This window comes from Lissotriton vulgaris, chromosome 2_1 (assembly GCF_964263255.1).
Source record: "Lissotriton vulgaris chromosome 2_1, aLisVul1.2, whole genome shotgun sequence".
NCBI classification, from domain to species: domain Eukaryota; kingdom Metazoa; phylum Chordata; class Amphibia; order Caudata; family Salamandridae; genus Lissotriton; species Lissotriton vulgaris.
The window spans coordinates 678,613,975-678,632,462 of NC_141687.1; positions in this window are offsets into that span (position 1 = coordinate 678,613,975).

Below are 18,488 nucleotides of genomic sequence, written 5' to 3' on the forward strand. Positions count from 1 at the left end.
TTTGGTTTCCAAATGATGAAAGCCCTGGTCATGTGACCTGAAAATAACACTTTTCATTGGTTCAGGACAGTTTTGTTTTCCTAATGATGAAAGCCCCCACCTTTTTTCCTCATTCTCACTTTGTACTTTGAGTGAGAAAGACCTGTTTCCAAACTCATTAGTACCTATTTGTACTGAGAAATGGCTACAGTAGCAGAAGCAGCAGGAGCATCTCAGCCACCACCACCAAGAGGACCACCACAACACCACAGTGGTGGAGATGAAGAAGAGGAGGAGGAGGAGGAGGAGGAGAGGCGGCGCTACCTGCCAGAAGATACTACCCCCTACAAGCCAAAGGAGCACATTGTGTGGGAATTTTTAAAAATCCCAAGGGGCCAAAAGAAAGTAAATGTGCCAAAGGTTACTTGTTTGATCTGTGGCACTGTACTTTCCAGGAGGAACCCTGCCAAAAAATATTCTTTTGGCAACAACACCATGATTCGCCACATGCAACGCCAGCACCCCAACAACTATAGTGCGGCAGAGGTCAGAGAACTGACCAGAAACCCTCCCCAATCTTTTCCCAGCACCTCCCAAAGTACCCAACCCACTCCATCGGGACCAATCAATCAATCAATCAGTGACACTTATAAAGCGCGCTACATACCCGTGGGGTCTCAAGGCGCTGGGGGGGGGGGAGCCGCTACTGCTCGAACAGCCAGGTCTTCAGCTTCTTCCTGAAGGAGAGGTGGTCTTGGGTCAGGCGTAGGTCGGTCGGGAGGGAGTTCCAGGTCTTGGCGGCCAGGTGGGAGAAGGACCTTCCTCCTGTAGTCGCTCTTCGGATGCGGGGGACGGCGGCAGGGGCGTGGTTGGCTGATCGGAGGTGGCGGTTGGGAGCGTAGAAGTTGACTCGGCTGTTGAGGTAGCTCGGGCCTTGGTCGTGTAGGGCTTTGTGTGCGTGGGTGAGGAGGCGGAAGGTGATTCTTTTGTTGACGGGGAGCCAGTGAAGGTCTCGCAGATGTCCGGAGATGTGGCTGGTTCGTGGGATGTCGAGGATGAGTCTGGCTGAGGCGTTCTGGATCCGCTGGAGTCTCTTCTGGAGCTTGGCGGTGGTCCCGGCGTAGAGGGCGTTGCCGTAGTCCAGTCGGCTGGTGACGAGGGCCTGGGTGACGGTCTTCCTGGTCTCGGTGGGGATCCACCAGAAGATCTTCCGTAGCATGCGTAGGATGTTGAAGCATGCCGAGGAGACGTTGTTGACTTGCCTGGTCATGGAGAGGGAGGAGTCCAGGATGAAGCCCAGGTTGCGTGCATGGTCTGTCGGTTTGGGTGCGGTGCCCAGGGCGGGAGGCCACCAGGAGTCGTCCCAGGCGGAGGGAGAGGAGCCCAGGATGAGGACCTCCGTCTTGTCCGAGTTCAGTTTCAGGCGGCTGGTCGTCATCCACTCGGCTACCTCTTTCATCCCTTCGTGCAGGTTGGCTCTGGCGGCGGCGGGGTCGTTGGTCAGGGAGAGGATCAGCTGGGTGTCGTCGGCGTAGGAGATTATGCTGAGGTTGTGTTTGCGTACGATGGCCGCGAGGGGGCTCATGTAGACGTTGAAGAGGGTGGGGCTCAGAGATGATCCTTGGGGGACGCCGCAGATGACTTCGGTGGCCTCTGACTTGTACGGTGGTAGGCGGACTCTCTGTGTTCTCCCGTCGAGGAAGGAGGTGATCCACTCCAGCGCCTTGTCCGGAGTGGCCGCCATCTTGTGTCTCGGTAGGATCGAGACACAAGAGGTGGCAAAAACAAAGGGGGAAATGACCAAAAGGGGGCAGGGTAGACCCCCCCTGACCCCCTAGGTTTGATATGGGAGCTATAAAAGGGCCCCGCGGGGCAAAAAAAAAAAGATTTGTTTTCGATTTGCGTGGGGGGAGCGCCCGGTACATGCACCGGGGAACGTACCGGGGAGCGTATCATAGGGAAAAAAGAATGACAGATTTTTTTTAAAATGTAGCATTTTTTTATAAATTGGAGGTAGTTCTACAAAGAACAGTTTTTTTACTCTGAGAATTAATATCCAGAAAAAAGCCAAGTAATCTGAAGGCAACAGGGTGCAGAACTGAAGTAAACTGTGTCCAGGGGGGTAACTTGCCCCTCCTAATTTAAGAATCAGTCCTGAAGAAGGTAGACATACAGAATACCGAAACGCCGCGTCGACTTGTGATTCTTTGTTTTAAAGTGTTTTTATAAAATGTACAATCATGTTTTTTAAAAATTTGTATACTGTATTATGATCAACTTTGTTTTGAAATGCAATAAATGTATAACAGAGGTTTACAAATTTCATGGTGTGGAAAATATCTTTTTAGATTACTCTAAATTGTTTTATCTGTGTTATTCATTCTCGTAGAATCCAATGCTTATGTTTGAATTAAATATATATTCTTAGATATGCCACTCACTAAAGACTTGGTAACTGCAGATACACAGGAATGTTAATCCATAGATTTTGCCTCCCCAGTTGAAGTACGCGTTTAGAGATTATTTTCTAAATCTTGTAACTTTACCTTTCCCGCCGGAATAACGGCATGCTAGTTCTTGGGTAAAATACTCAACTTGTGTGTTTCTTTGTTGAGGGGACGCCCGAGTCCGTTTTTAGATTTACTATCCCCCCAGTCCCCAATTAACCTGTGCGGGGTCCTCCTTTAATTTCGTAACTACAAATGTCAGGCCCACATTATTTCAAATTCAGCAGTAAGTTAGCGCACGTATTACATCCAATGCATTCTTTCATAAATCGACTAATAATTTTACTGGTGACTGCAATTGGAAGATCCTTTTGCTGAGTACCACTGTGTAAGCATGAGCATGTCACTTTGTGGGTTGGAGTATCAGGCAGATACAAGCTCAGTACACCATATAGTTTATCCGTGTTTTTTGCATGCTTTTGCAAAGCTGCAATGCATGTATTATTCAGTTACTGGACATAAATCCAGAACGAGTGGAGTCCAAATGGGAAAGAACCTCAACAATAGTGGGTGTACTAGCCAAATTAGTCTATGTGAAAGGACAAACACTGCTTCACGTCATCGCTAATGCTCTTTGTCCACTGGGCAATAAAAGCTCAAACCCGAGTCCTCCGTTCCCCCTCGTACATTACATGGCAGGAGCCCCTTGGCCTTCGTTGTCCCTTACCCTCAGCAAGCATAGCCGTACAAGTGGAGATGAAGACTAGCAGTACTGAATCTGCGAACATCGTACTCATGATGTCAGCTGGTGAACTGTTGACATAGATGCCTGCTCCGGTAGTACAACAGCACTGGGCCAGACACTTATGCAGGGGCTTTAAAAAGTAAAAATGGACACATAATATATTCGCACAGTGCCGCCATCTTAATGGTATGTATTCCTTATTGGCTGGGCAACTGTGCCGGAAGTTAGATAAACAAAGAGTTGGAGGACATAAAGAGAGGCGGTGCACCAGCCACAGACAGGGAAAGAAATAGTAGGAACTAATGCCCACATGCATCAAAGGCAATTGCATTCGCAAACGGTGCGAATCGCAATTTTCGGCCGTTTGCGAATGCAATTTACTAATTTGGAATGCATCATGCATTTCCCAATTTTAGGAATCTAAAATTTCTAAAATTGCGATTGCATTTAAGAAATCGCAATTTCAGATTTCTTAAATGCAATGCATGATCATTTTTTAATTGCGAATTCGCAATTTGGAAGTGGTAAATTAGCATGAAGTTGAACTTCATGCTAATTTACCGAAAACGTTCAAATATGCACAAATTGCATTTTTGAAACTTTCAATTTACACACACACATGCCCTTGGGGCATGTGTGTGTGTAAATTGCATTTAAAGTTACATTTATGGGGTGCAGGGAGGGGTTCTTTGGACCCCCCCGCACCCTTGAAATTGCATTCACATTTTGCGAAGCGCAATTTGAAATTCAAAAAATGTGAATGCCTTTTCATTCATTTCAATGGGCCTTTTGACCCATAGGAATCAATGGGAAGGGTTTTCCTTAATTGCGATTCCCAAATTGTGAATCGCAATTAAGGAAAAATACTGAATCGCAAAAATAAATGCGAATTGTTCATGCACTGCAGTTTGCGATTTCTAAATTGTGATTCCTTAATTTTCGCAATTTAGAAATCGCAAATGGGTGCAATGTTGCATGTGGCCGTTAGTACAGTAATAGCAGTACAAAGCATGGACTGTACCACAGACAGTGTAGTGCTATTATATTCCACTGGCTGAGCAGAGAGGCATAATTTATTAGTAATTCTGTGTTGCAGGAGTAGCACAGAATTACTAAATTCCTCCAATTCTGCTGGCAGGATTTCACAATTCTGTCCATCCCTGATCAGATTTAAAATGCATGCGCATCCTCACATAGAAGCAGTATTTGTTCCAGAGCTCCATTAAGTGTTTCATATCTTTGGTCACAACTTGCCATTCTGTTAAATCATTGTATATAATTTGAGTTCAACCACAGCTTTAGATCAAAAGGGAATCACACCAGAGCAGGGCCAATCTCAAATTGGTACAGACTACAGGGGGTATCGCGCGGATGATGAATGGCTCCACATACCGACCACTGGGGCCGCTCATCCAGATCTACAAGGCACAGGCTAGGGGTGCTACTATGTATGGGGCGGAATTGTGGGGACATACATCCTGCCGCAGTCTGTCCTTGACCGAGAATAAATTCATCAGACAGATAGTCGCATTCCCGCCCAGCACCCCGCTTCTCCCCTTGAGGCTAGATCTGGGTTTGCGACCCATAGCTGACGAACTAGGCTTGAGACCCATAGCCTTCTGGCGAAGGCTGTGGAGCAGCGATGAACTTCTTGCCTACAGAGCGGAACTAGTGGAGCTATTGACCCACCCGAAAGCGCTATTGATCCCCTGGATAAAATACATCCAAAACTCCTGTATGACACTGGGGCTACCCGACCTTTGGTCTAACCCTGCAAATGCCTCATTAAACATCTCAAAGAGAGCTCTGGCTATCGCTTATCATGAACAAAAACTAGCCACGGCCATAGACAGCCAGTGTGAAGGGTCACTAACTTCTGTATTTGTGCAAAGTAAGGGCTCGTACAGGTTGGAGAGGGTTCTAGATGCCATCTCCCCCGTGCTGACCAGGAAGCTGTTTCTCCAATGGAGATATGGCACATTGCCCCTACGATCTTTTACCAGCTCCTGGTCATCACCCCCCTCCACCAAGCAGTGCCCGGCTTGCGCTGCCGCAGAGGAAAGCGATCTGCACATGGTCCTGTTTTGCCCAGTGTACAAGGCAGCGAGGAAATATTGGCTCCTACCATTGATCAGAAACCTGGGTTGTAGGGAGTATCTCCCAATGTATAGCATTTTAAAAACTGATGCCTCTAGCCTAACCGTGTTTGTATTGGCAAAATTCCTCACCAATGTCTGGCACACCCACACTCGTATTCTGAAGACGCAGGCTCCCTTTTAAATTTTAAGGTCCACAGTTCCTTTTAATGTAATTTTATCAGTATGTAAGCTCAAGGTTTTACATCGTATGAAAAATGTATTGATTGATTATGTATGTTGATTTTATAGTGATTATATATGTTTTATTGTATATCTTTGATGGCCAATGGCCGAAATAAAGATTGAATGATGATATACAAGATATATCTAAAACCAGTGAAGTACCTAGTAGTCAAGATAAAGTACATACAAAGTAAAGTGCATATCAAATAATGTAATGGGCTAGATCATTGATATCAGATTGTACTCCTGACCTGGGCTCTAAGAACGTGCTCAAGAATACCATGCATATCAGTACTCAATTGCACATGACTTTGTAAGGTACATTCTAATAAGGTACATAGCCATAACTGTAAAGTGCATTAGTAACAATCGAGGCCACTTATTATCTCTAAGGTATACATTATAAAAGGGTGCATGACCATAACTGGCAGGTACATTGGTAAAACTCGGGGGCATTTGCAAGGGGAATGTCTGTTTCATATGTAATATTGTCCTCACAGAAAGTTCAGTATATTTCATCAAGGGAGACCCATGAAAGGACGGGAAGTTCAGCATTTAAGTTTAGTTTCCATGGACTTTGTATCCCGATCAGAATAATCCATTTTGAAGCTGATCTTCTAAGCAACAATTCCAAGTCACCACCTTTGGGTTTTTTCATGGCATGATGGAATCCATAATCTCTCAAGTCTGTTTCGTTTCCATCACGTGCTTCCCAAATGTGTTTAGCCACTGTGTAGGTAAAATCCTTATTCGTGATAGCTCATAAGTGTTGTAAAATTCCGAGCTTTAACATATTTATAGTTCTACCAACTTATTTTCTTCCACATGCGTGCCCATAAACAGCATGCGTGTCCTCACTGGTAATCCATTCTATGATATCCTTTATTTGGCGACGTAGGAGCTTAAACATTGCCTTATTTAAGCCATACCGGCATGTCTTGCATTTCAAACACTTTAAGAAGCCATTTTGTTTTCGTTTTCAACCCACTAGGTGCATCGGTTTTTATAATTCATCATAGAACTCCTTGTTAGTCAGTGTCCCAGTAAGGCAGTTTTTTATAAGTGACATTTGGACGGTTTGGTAGCAACCACCTTAATGATTCATCCATTCTGAGTAATCTTCAGTTAGTTTTTAGAAGTTCCTTCATGTCACAGTAGGACATATTATAAGCAAGAATATATCTTATCTCTTAATTGTTGTTAGGATTTTTCAGTTCTTTTCTATTTTGCCACTAGGAGATCCTCCCGGTTTTTGAACTATTTGTACATGTTTTTGGCTTGTTGCTCAAATTCACTTTTTTCTGAGGAATTCCGTTTGGCCCTCAAGAACCCGCCATGTGGTACACTCCATGTTAATGCCAGGGGATGTCCGCTATTAGCATGTAATTCCCACTCCAGTTTGTGCAACAGTTGCAGAAGCGTTTGACTTTGTATTGGTTACATGTAATGTTGGATTATGCTGGTCCTTTCGAAAAAGAGCTAGTTGGAGTCACAAGTGAATTGGTCCAATTATACCTTGGAAGGGGCATAGATGGGGATCCATATGTTGGATCTTAATGCCCTCATATACCCTTTCAGGTGTCATTCTTTATCATCTGGGCTGCTCCACGTTGGGTCGGCGGTGCAATACCCAACGGGCTCCCTGAAACAGGGGCTCTTTGTCGGAGATCTTTTATCCAACTGCGGTGTGGTGAAGTGCAGGTGTGGGGCCAGGACTGTGTAGATGTAGTGCAGTGGTTAAAATAGGATTGGGAATACCTAGAAGGACAAACTTTATTCTGGGGATCTCCTACCCTAATTAAAAGCAGTGTACAAGGCACTCAGTTTGGTTACATTTTCTATTACCACTCTAGTCTATGCAACATTAAGCAAAGTGCTGGAATTTGGAGGAGTAATATATAGTACTATTCCCAATCCAGTCTAAGCAACAATAGGTAAACTACATCAATTCAAACACATTACATACTTTAATACCCCTATTAATTTAGAAAAATATAAATCTTCAAATATAAACATTATTACGTACCATACTTAACTATAATATATAATAAAAAAACAATAATCCAATTTACAAAATTCATAAACAGATAATACATTTTGTTTTTTGGGTTCAAATCTGCTTTATTGTATAATATGAAGCACAATACACAGCTTTTTGTGCCTACAACCCGGAGGCCGGCAGCGGAGTAGTATGATCAATACACAGCCATGTGACCGTCATCCCGGGGGCCCGGCGGCACTGTATAAACACAGGTATAGATAGTATCATAGCCGGCGTTGTAGGGCATGCAAGGATGAGCAGCAGTAGAACAGGGTTTTTCGTGAATAGTTCTCTTCGTTTTTTGTTGAAGTTCATTACAGTGAACAAAACATCCCAACTAAGCAGCAACTAAGAGGCAATTCACAGCTGTGCAGTAGGATAAGTGATAGTGACCTGACGTGGCAATGCAGGCAAGCAGAGGTGTGTCTAGTGTCTCATGTCCAGCACAACTGCCCTAGCACAAAGAAGAAGCCAGCAAAGACCGGTCGTAATAAGATGTACAAGGCCCTGGAACGCACAAGGTATACATGTACAAAAGTAGGAAGAAGCGTCAGGCCATCTAAAGCGGGAGAATCTGAGATGTCAGTTACTGCGTGGAGGCCTAGGGGGTGTGTAAGGTGGAGGCTATGCATCTAAGTAGTGTCTATGGTTAGGTCCAGAGCACAGGTCAGGGCGCTAAGTTGTGATGAGTTGGCCTTCCGACTGAGTGCTGTCGTCTGGGCGTGCGAGCAAATAGCGCTCCAGTGGATCCCAGATGTCACTGGGACGACACGAAAGAGGTAATAGTTCAGCGAATGTTGATCTTGGCAATAAGTCAAGTCTGTTAGCCAGTCTTTGAATTTGGGCGCTCTGCCTCTGCCCCATCGACACGCGACACGTCGTTTGGCCAAGAGCAGGGCAGTGTCAATACATTTTCTGCAGTCTCTAGGCAGCCGCATCGTGTACCCGAGGAGGGCTATCAACGGATCCATAGAAACCGTCCCCCCCACCATCTCCGCAAGAGCCTCCATCACCTGCCGCCAATAGCATGCCACCTGGGGGCATTCCCATGCCAGATGAAGAAAATCGGCATGGTCGGCATGGCAGCGCTCACAGCGGTCATCATCCGTCAGCCCGGACCTTCGCTTCCGCACCGGCGTGTAGTACACCCGCTGAAGGAATTTATAGTGGATGATTTTCAATCTGCTACTGGCAGAGATGCGGGATGTGAGTGCACAACAATGGTGCCATTGTTCGACTGATATGTCAATGGCAAGCTCAGTAGACCAGCGCAACCGAGCACTGGAGTCTGGCATTGGAGCAGCCCCTCGAAGTTGGCGGTAGAGGCCGGAGACCAAGTGTGCTCCGTCCTGCGAACCCAATAGGAAGTGTAGCGGAGGTGGACCTCGGGTTCGTTGGGGAACTCGGGCGAAATGTCTCTCATCCCTGCGGGCAAACGTATGTAGTAAAAAAGTTCAAGGGGAGTACGCTCATGCGTCACAAAGAACAGGTCCGCCGATTTGAAGTGACCGTTAGAGAACAAATTGCCCCAGCAGGTGACATGGAGTCTAGCACAAAGGCTACGGAAACCTGGTTCACACAGGAGGGTGAGATTAGGGTGATAGGTAGGCGGCAACCTGGGCGAGTACAGTAGTGGGCAGGACAAACTCTTGGTTATGCGGCGCCAGGCATCCAGCGTGCAGGAAACCGAAGTGTTCGGCGTGGATATGGAGGATTCAGGGCAGTGCATCAGCCCATTGAGCGGGAGTGGGTGTACTATCCAGTCTTCAACCGCTATGTGCGGCATGAAGGGAGTGGGAGCCATCCAGTGGTAGGCAAAGTGTGCCTGTGCACACTGGTAGTATGCTTCAAAATCAGGGATATCAAATCCCCCCCTGTCATAGGGAAGGGTCAACGTGGACCACTTAAGCCGGGGGCTCTTACCTCCCCAGAAGAGCCTACGCAACTCCACCCGTAGAGTCTTGAAGAAAAAGGCACCAGGGAAATAAGGAATGTTGAGGAGAAGATATAGAAAACGAGGGAGTACCACCATTTTTATGAGCGAGGCCCTTCCGGCCATGGACAGTGGCAGTGTGATCCATCTGTCTACGGAGGCAGTCAGTTTGGTTATTGCCACTCCGTAATTGGACCGCAACGTCTCGTCCTTGTCACGTGATATGCGTATCCCCAGATAGCTAAGATCTGACCGACACCACTCCAGTGGGTAGTCGAGAGGGAAGTCAGTCACCGCATCCGTTAAGGGGAAGAATTGTGACTTGGACCAGTTGATGTGAACTCCTGACACTCCACCAAACAGAACAAATTCTTGAAGCAGTGGATTGAGATGTGTCTCAGGGTGCTTAACGTACAGCGTGATGTCATCCGCATAAAGGGACACATCAATTTGACGCTGCAAGCATTGCACTGCCCCACTCCGATGCAGTTGTCGCAAGCGACAGGCAAGAGGCTCAACCGCTATGGCAAACAGTAGGGGAGAGAGTGGGCATCCCTGCCGGGTGCCTCTGGTGAGCGCAATAGATTGCGACAGGCGACCGTTAATTAGTACTTTCGCCGTGGGATTAGTGTAGAGGAGGCGAACCCAGGAAATAAACAATTTAAGGAACCCCATGCTGGCAAGAACTGAGAAGAGGTAAGGCCATTCGACCGAGTCGAAAGCCTTAGTGGCATCAGGGAATACAGCTGCTACAGGCGTGTCAGGGTGAACTGTGCAGAGTAGAGAGAAGAGGGTGCGAAGGTTGTGGGAAGTGGACCTGCCCGCTACGAAGCCAGACTGATCAGGCAGCACAAGTCTGGTCATCAGTAGCGATAGCCGGGTGGCCAGTATTTTAGCAAGTATTTTTGCATCGCAGTTTAAGAGGGAGAGTGGACGGTAAGAGTCGCACGATGTGGGATCTTTATCTGGTTTTAAGAGGGAGGTGATCACCACCTCGCGCATAGAACAGGGAAGGATCCCATCAGAAAGGGATTCCGTAAACACCTCACGGAGCACAGGGGCCATTATGTCGATATAGGTCTTGTAAAACTCGGCAGGTATGCCATCGAGTCCCGGAGCTTTGCCATTCTTGAGGGACATGATGGCCTCACGGACCTCGTCGAGTTCAAAAGGCGCCGCAAGGAATGCCCTGTCCCCGTCGCTGAGCCAGCATAGCGCCACATCAGTGAGGTATTCAGCATAGGGCGTGTCTGCCTCCACTGTGGATGTATAAAGCGAGTGGTAGTGCGCTGTGAACATTTGTAGTATCGCATCCGAGTCCCTGAGTGTGCAACCGGAGGCATCCGTGAGTTCCAGTATGGTAGTATGCACTCGTGAAGGTTGCGTGAGCGTAGCAAGCACTTTCCCAGGCCTATCAACTTCGCAGTACTTACTTCGCTGTCCAATGTTTACCCCAGAATTTTACTTCCCTGGCAGTCTCCTCTTCGTACCTTGACAGTGTCTCCCTAAAGGTAGTGTGCAGTTCAGGGTCAGTCTCAGACACCATGCGGAGTTCCAGGGCCCGCAGTTCTTTTTCCAGTGTGCTGATCCAGTGTAAGATATCGCGCAGCACTCCGTGGCCCTTAGAGATGCAGCATCCCCTAATGGTGACTTTGAACGCCTCCCATATGTGTTCGACCGAGTAAACTGACCCCTTATTTCTAGGAAAGAAATCCGCTATCTCCTCCCCCAGCTCAGTGCAAAACAGGTTATCGAGAAGGATGTTAGGGCGGAGCCTCCACTGCGGTCGCGGATTGTCCCATCCAGGTATGCAAAAGCGTAGCAACACAGGACTGTGATCAGAATAGGTTCTCGGCAGATGATCCACCCCTACCAGTTCTGCAGCTATACCCCTGGTGATCAGGAAGTAGTCTAAGCGTGCCCATGTGCCAGTGTGAGATGTGAAATGTGTACCCTCCCTGCTGTGAGGGTGCAAGTGTCTCCAGGCATCTATCAGACCACCCTCCTCCACAACCCCCCCAATGCCTCTCTAGCCCTAGGCTTGTAGGAACTCACGCCATCTGCCCTATCTAATGGGGGCACCAGCGCCAGGTTGAAACCCCCACCCCAAACTACGTGTTGTGCTCCAGCAGACACAATTTTGCCCCACAGAGAGGTAAAAAAAAGCAGGTGTATCGATATTAGGTGCATATGCGTTCACAAATGTGTATGTATCGCAGCCTATCCTACCCCACAGCATAGCGGCCCTCCCTGTCAACCAGTTCTCCAAATCTTTGAAATGGCACATTACGGGCAATGAGAATTACAACACCTCTTGCATAAGTTGAATACGAGGAGAAGGTACGACTCCCAGCCCACCTGCTTGCAAAAGTGGTGCCACCCTGTGCGGGCAGATGTGTCTCCTGTAACATGGCAACTTGTACATGGTGTCTATTAAGGTAGGTAATAACATTACGGCATTTCTTAGCATTGTTTAACCCCCTGACATTCCAGGACAAACAAATCAATTGTGTATCTGCAGGCAAAGCAGCCATCGATAGAGCATCAATAAATACAGCAGCGTCTGAAAGGACAGCATAAGAAGGCCACCTCCGTCCCTCCAGTACCAGAGCCCACACCAGGTCAGTGTGCACGCACAAAGTCTAGTCGATGAAAGCCTCCTGAAACCCCCCCTCCCCCACCCCAGCATCCCAATCACGCCAGTGGCCGCGCACCCCCTGCCAGCACTCCCCCTCCACCCCCCCCCCAACTGTAGTAGTACGAACAACCAAAACAACAACAGAGCCATGGGGATCACCCAGTAGGGGTAAGACATAGAGTACGCACAGCCACTTCCCAGTCCTTAGCTCCAATACTGTACCGCCCTCGGTGGAGACTAGGGCCAGGAGAGTGGTTCTTGGTTTACATTACCACAGGGATGTAGAGTTCGTGCAGGTCCATCATTCATGAGTTTCCCAATGTCTGCACTTCGATCTGTAGGGAGAGTGTAAACCAGTGTGGATGAGGCACGTCCCGTAGGTCATGTGGGCAGTTAGTCGTCGTGTGGCGCCGGTGATAGGTTCGCATCCTCTCGCTCATCTGCAGCGTCTCGGTTCTCTCTGTGTGCCCTCCGGATCGATTTCAGGAAGTCCTCTGCTTTCTGCGGGTTAGTGAAAAATCTTTGCTTACCCTGATGCGTCACTCGGAGCTTCGCAGGGTATAAAAGTGCATAGTCTATCTGGGCCTCCCGCAACTTTTTCTTCACCGGTAAGAACTTGCGCCGCTCATCCTGAACCATTGGCGTGAAATCTGGGTAGATGGAGAAGGTAACCCCGTTGTACTGTAGCGATCTCTGAGTTCTGGCCGCCCTGAGGGCAGTATCACGGCCCCGGTAGTTCAGGAGCCGAGCAATGATGGGCCGTGGTGGAAGGCCGGGCTTAGGCATAGGCGCCAGGGAACGGTGGGCCCTCTCCACAATGAATTGAGGAGAAAAAGCCGCCTCTCCGATCGAGCCCTTGAGTAGTTTCTCAATGTACAACTCCATCCTACCCATATCTGTGGACTCCGGCACATTGGTGACGCGTATGTTGTTCCGGCGGCTGCGGGCCTCCAAGTCCTCGTTCTTTGCCGCTATGATCCGGGGTATGTTATCTATCCCAGTCAGTTGCGCCGTGTGAGTCGAGGCGACGTCGGAGTTGTCAGATATTCGGTGCTCCGCAGTCGTGATACGCTCCTCATGCCGGTCAACCTTGTGTACCAGAGCATCCAGCCGGGCAGTGACCCCATCCACCTTCTCAACGACGGTGGCGAAGCCTTGTCTCATTTCCTGTATCAGGTTGGTGAGGTCGACATCACTAGTAGGAGATGGAGTAGTCTGCGGAGACGATGCGCTAGGCCCAGGATTCACCTGCGTCGATTTCGTGCCTTTTTTTGCGCTATCGAAGCTTAGCTTAGTTTGGCGATTCTCAGTCCATACCATGGCCGCGACTGGAGGCGGCCCCTGGGCACTGCAATAAGTAGTAATAGCTCAGCCGACCTCTACAGGACGCAAGTGTACAATCCTCCCCGGGGAGGCACAACAAACAGCAGGCAGGAGTAAGCTGACGTGATGCCACCAAGGTGAATACAGGGGGGGCTCGGATTGCGAGTAGTTCCGCGCGTCCCCCAAGCACTGTAATGGCGAAAGTGGCGGAATTGACCAGGCCAAGGTGCTCCTAGTGTCTCTCTACTCTGCACCGGTAGGGAGCTGGCGTGGGCGCATCATGCCCCAGCAGGGGGGAGGGTCCAGCCTAGAAGAGCAAGGGATGGCGATGTCCCACTGGGCAGAGAGTTGCGGGGGGTCACGTCCAGCAGGGACGTAGTCCAGGATGTTTTTACTAGGCCCCAACACGGATGGAGGAGTTAGACCAGGGCAGTCCATTGCGCCCGGAATCGTGGCGGCAATCGGGAGCGCCCCACACACCGGGGGCAGCACGGGGACGTCACAGCAGCAAGGGTGGTGTGTGGTGAGATCGCCAGGCTTGGGGGGCCAGTCCCGACCCCCGATCTCTCAGCCCGCCTGCCCGCACTGCTTAATCCACGAGCGTCAGCCAGGCGGGGGCCGCTCCGAAAGTCTGGGGGGGTCAATCGGCCCTGCGGCCTCCGTTCACTTGCGGCGTCCGATCCTCTCCACAACACCAGCGGCGAGAGTCCGCAGCAGCAAGGGGGGGTCCCCGCGGGGGGGGGGGAAGCGGCAGCCGCCTACCTCTGATCCGGGCCCCCTCGCGACGTCCTCCCAGGATTCTAGCGGCCGCGTTGTACTGCGGCCCAAAGCCTCGTGGCAGTCCCCGGGGTCTCGTAGCCAGCAGCAGCCGGCCACTCGCACACGCCAGCTCCAGAGCAGACACCGGAGAAAGTTCAACAGCCCGTATCTCCGGACTCAAAGCTCGCAGAGTCACCGGAGTTGGACCGATTGTGGGCAGTGACGTCCTGCAGCCAACACTTGAACATTGAGGCGATTCAGCGCCCCGTGGTAGAGGATTAATGAAGGATAATTCACCAAGAAGCAGGAGCTACACACCTAGGCAGCCATTCCGCTTGTGCGCCCTCTAGCGCCCCCCAACAGATAATACATTTTTTATTAAAAAATGCATATTTAATTATTACTAAATTAAGTTTCCACAACATACTCCTACAAACCTAACAACCTGCACCTAAAATATAATGAAAATAAACAAGTGAAACACAAATTACATAATTGAAATTGTTCATTAATTATCAGTTTATTAACTTCCCACCCTACAACCCTTAAAACCCAGCAGCCCACACCGGAAATATACTAAAATATATGATTACATATTACACAATTTACATGATTATGAATCAATTAAATATTTAATTATACATTATTAATTATAGTTTTTTTGTATTATTATGTAATTGACTTCCCAGCCTATACCTCTACTATCCCAGCAGCCCACACATAAAATATAACTAAAATATGTGTTTACACAATTTACGATAATTAATAATCAATTAAATCATGAATTGTAAATGAATTGTTCATTAATTATTACCTAATTAACTGCCCTCCCTATACTTCTTCAAAAGTAGCAACTCACACCTAAAAATATAAGTGTAATAAATCAATATTACATAATATACATACTGAATATCATCACACACTTACTTAACAGTTATGAATTCATTCATAAATATTACTTAATTAACTTCCCACTCTAAACCCACTACAACACTATTAATTACTAGTAATAATTAAAGAAAAAATCTAAATAGCTTAAAATTACAAACCATATTTAAAAAAAGGTATAAAAATTATACAAGCAGCACTAAAACATAAAATCAATATATGAACCACAACACATTACATTTATAAAAAAACAATTTTCTTTACAATTATATTATTCAAAACGATATTTACCACATGCTATTCTTCACAGCAATATTAATTACCAGAAAAAAAATGATATTCTTGACAATATTTCTTCCTCACAATATTTTTGCATCACAATATTTGTTTTCAATATTTGTTTTTTCCTATATTAACAACTCAATATTTTGTTCAAATACTATATATACTGATGATGACCAGCTTCTACTTCAACTTGACGCCTCCTCTTCCTCCCAAGAAAGTTTCAATATATCATTCACTTTATCTGAGAATGTATGGGAAGTAATCATCTGAAACTTTATTTTAAAAAAAACAAGTGAAATAGTAATTATGAGTAATAAAGCCAGACTTTAGAACTCCCTCCACTGGCCCACTGAAATCCAAATCGGAATTGTGATCTCTTTGTGCTGCCTCACTTTGAAAAAGATTAAGAAAATATCTATGTTTGTCCTTTAGGATGCTTTAACTTCTGTAGTAATGGCCTTAATTGTAGCTAGGCTGGATTATGCAAATTCAATATATATCAACCTACTAAAGATCCTGTTCTGTAGACTGAAGATGGCTCAGAATCAGACTGCCAGAATGTTTAAAGTTCGCATGTTACCCCTTTGCTGGAACAGAGAATCAGATGTAAAATTTGCTGTATTACCTTCATAACCCTCTGTAGAGTTGGTCCACTATTTCTAGCTAATACGATTACCTGATACTCTCCAGCTTGGGAGCTTTGCTTATCTTCACTTAATTTGCTTACCATCTCAAGACTTAGGAAGGACAGTATGTGTGGGCTTAGTTTTCCAATGCAAACTGATCTCTGATGTGTCAGGAAGAATCTAAATGCCTTGCTTTTCAGACAACCATATCAATAATGCTAAACATAGTGGAGTTTTTTTTTCCCCGGATAAGTATCCCACAGCACCAAGAAACTGTGGATGAACATTGGCTCTACAAAAGTTAATTAACATACCATAACCTAATAAAATTTAAATGCAAAACAATAAAAACCCTAACCACATTTGAAAAATAGATAGAAATGTAATAAACAAAAGGACACCAAAATGACAACTATTCATTAAGGGCAACCCAAGATATGAATTTCTAAAGTTTTAAGTAGGAATAGCAAAAATAAACACAAAGTGGTAAAGATAGTCAATGTTCACAGTAGACCGCAACCTAGGCTCAATTTGAGACTGGCAACGATTGAAAGTAGTTAGATACACCAACCATGTTCGTCCTGGTCAAAGATTTTACCTTCTGAGTTTAGCTCTTTAAGTCACAATCTACCATTGGGGTACACTTCTAAAGCCCCAGAAGACCTCAGGGGAGGCCCTTAAACACTGACAGTGGCCAAAAAGCAGGGTCCAGACCAGGTCCAGTTGCCACTTTCAGCTGGGCAATTGCAGGAAAAGGCCTATTTAAACTTATTGCAAGCATTCCTCCATCACCGTTTGTGTTTGATCTGCCACCCTAAATGGCCAGGGTACATTTATACCTCCAGTCCTCCAGTGATACTTAACTTACAGACCCAGGACACATATTCTAGGGACATATATATATATATGGTGGACATGGGGCACAACTGTATGGAGCTTTGAAACATGTAAAGTCAGTAGTGCACCACAATTTTCACAAGTGCTACAGTTCTTACCAACGACAACAGAGGTGTCTCTCAGAATGACACTGACTTCTCGACAGTGGCAGTCATCCTGTCCAGATTCAATTCATAAGCCCTCTTCTCTGAGTATGAAATCAGAACACTCAGATATCAAAAATAATTTGTCTTTCATTTAGGTGGCCAAATAGGTAGCATAACGTCTACCTGTCTGTCTGCCTAGTGGGAATAGCATTGATTTGTACCAGTTTACCTTCAGACCTGACACTCTGCCCAAGCACTCCAGGGTCTTCAAGACATTATCCACGTTTGTTGCTGGCTTTCACATTCTGAAATTCATAGCCATGTTGTCAGCTCAGAACAGAGGTCTTAAATAGGAGCGGCACATCGGGGGTCCAGATTTGATTTTAGGAGGGGACTCTCAAAGTCCTTTCCTAAATTTCTGGTAAGATACTGTGGATACTTTTAAACTTAGGAAAAACAGGCTGTCCATAGCATGTTGGCAATCGTGTTTGATTACATTTTTAAAAGGTGTAACTGAAGATAACTGCAATGTTATGTTATGGAGAATAACTCAAGTCTGAGTCCAAATTCCGGGTTAGTTACATATTTGTAGAGGAACACTGACAGAACACAGGTATTCCTGCTGACTGCCTCAGAACTCGCCTCAACTGTCAAGTTCTGGAACACTCAATTGGAAACATGGTGCAAGCTTCTACTGAAGAACACAATCCACTTATATTGTTAAATAGGTTTAGTGCTACTAATTTAATATAATAAGTTTGATTTTTTTTATGCAAGGGACGATGGCACTAACAAGGCCAGAAGTCCAATGACTTAGAGTGACCTGCAGAGTCTTCAGGCAACAGGTTCTAGTTCTAGCCTGATAAAACATGGGACAACGAATAGTCCAAGTGGGTGCAGCAGTTCCAAATCCTTCTCTGAGATATTCTGGTGATGGCTCTCACATGCACAAAGGGCTGTGTGTGTCTAGTATGCCTGCGAGAAGTTCATGTAATTTCTTAAAATTCCACATAAAGCGATTTGCTTAACTTTTTAATCGAGTATAAACCTTGCATAAACAGACTTGCTAGATACGAGCTACATGTTGTCTGTACAGAATGGCCTCTCCGAGTGGAGGTACTTAGTTGGACCTTTTGTACACCTAAACAAATGTCACATGAGATACCAGAAAATGATATTTCGATATGAAATCACAATTTTACATAATTATATTAAATTTTAATGGAATTTTCCAAAATGTCAAGAAAATAAATTGTCATTTCACACACCCTCTTTGTACAGTAGTCAGACCCACCCATTGCAACAGGACTAAAGTTCACACACTGTAGCACCCCGAAAAGGTAGTCCCAGGGTACCATGCTAAAGTCTTCCCTATGTCCTGATAGGTCAGTGCCAGCTCCTCCTCTTTCTGTAAGGTTTCTCCTAGCACATGTGCTAGAAGCCTCATGTTAAGAGCTGACTTCCTATGTGGCAAGAACTCACATTGTTCCTCATCTAATGTGCAAATACTTCCGTGTTCA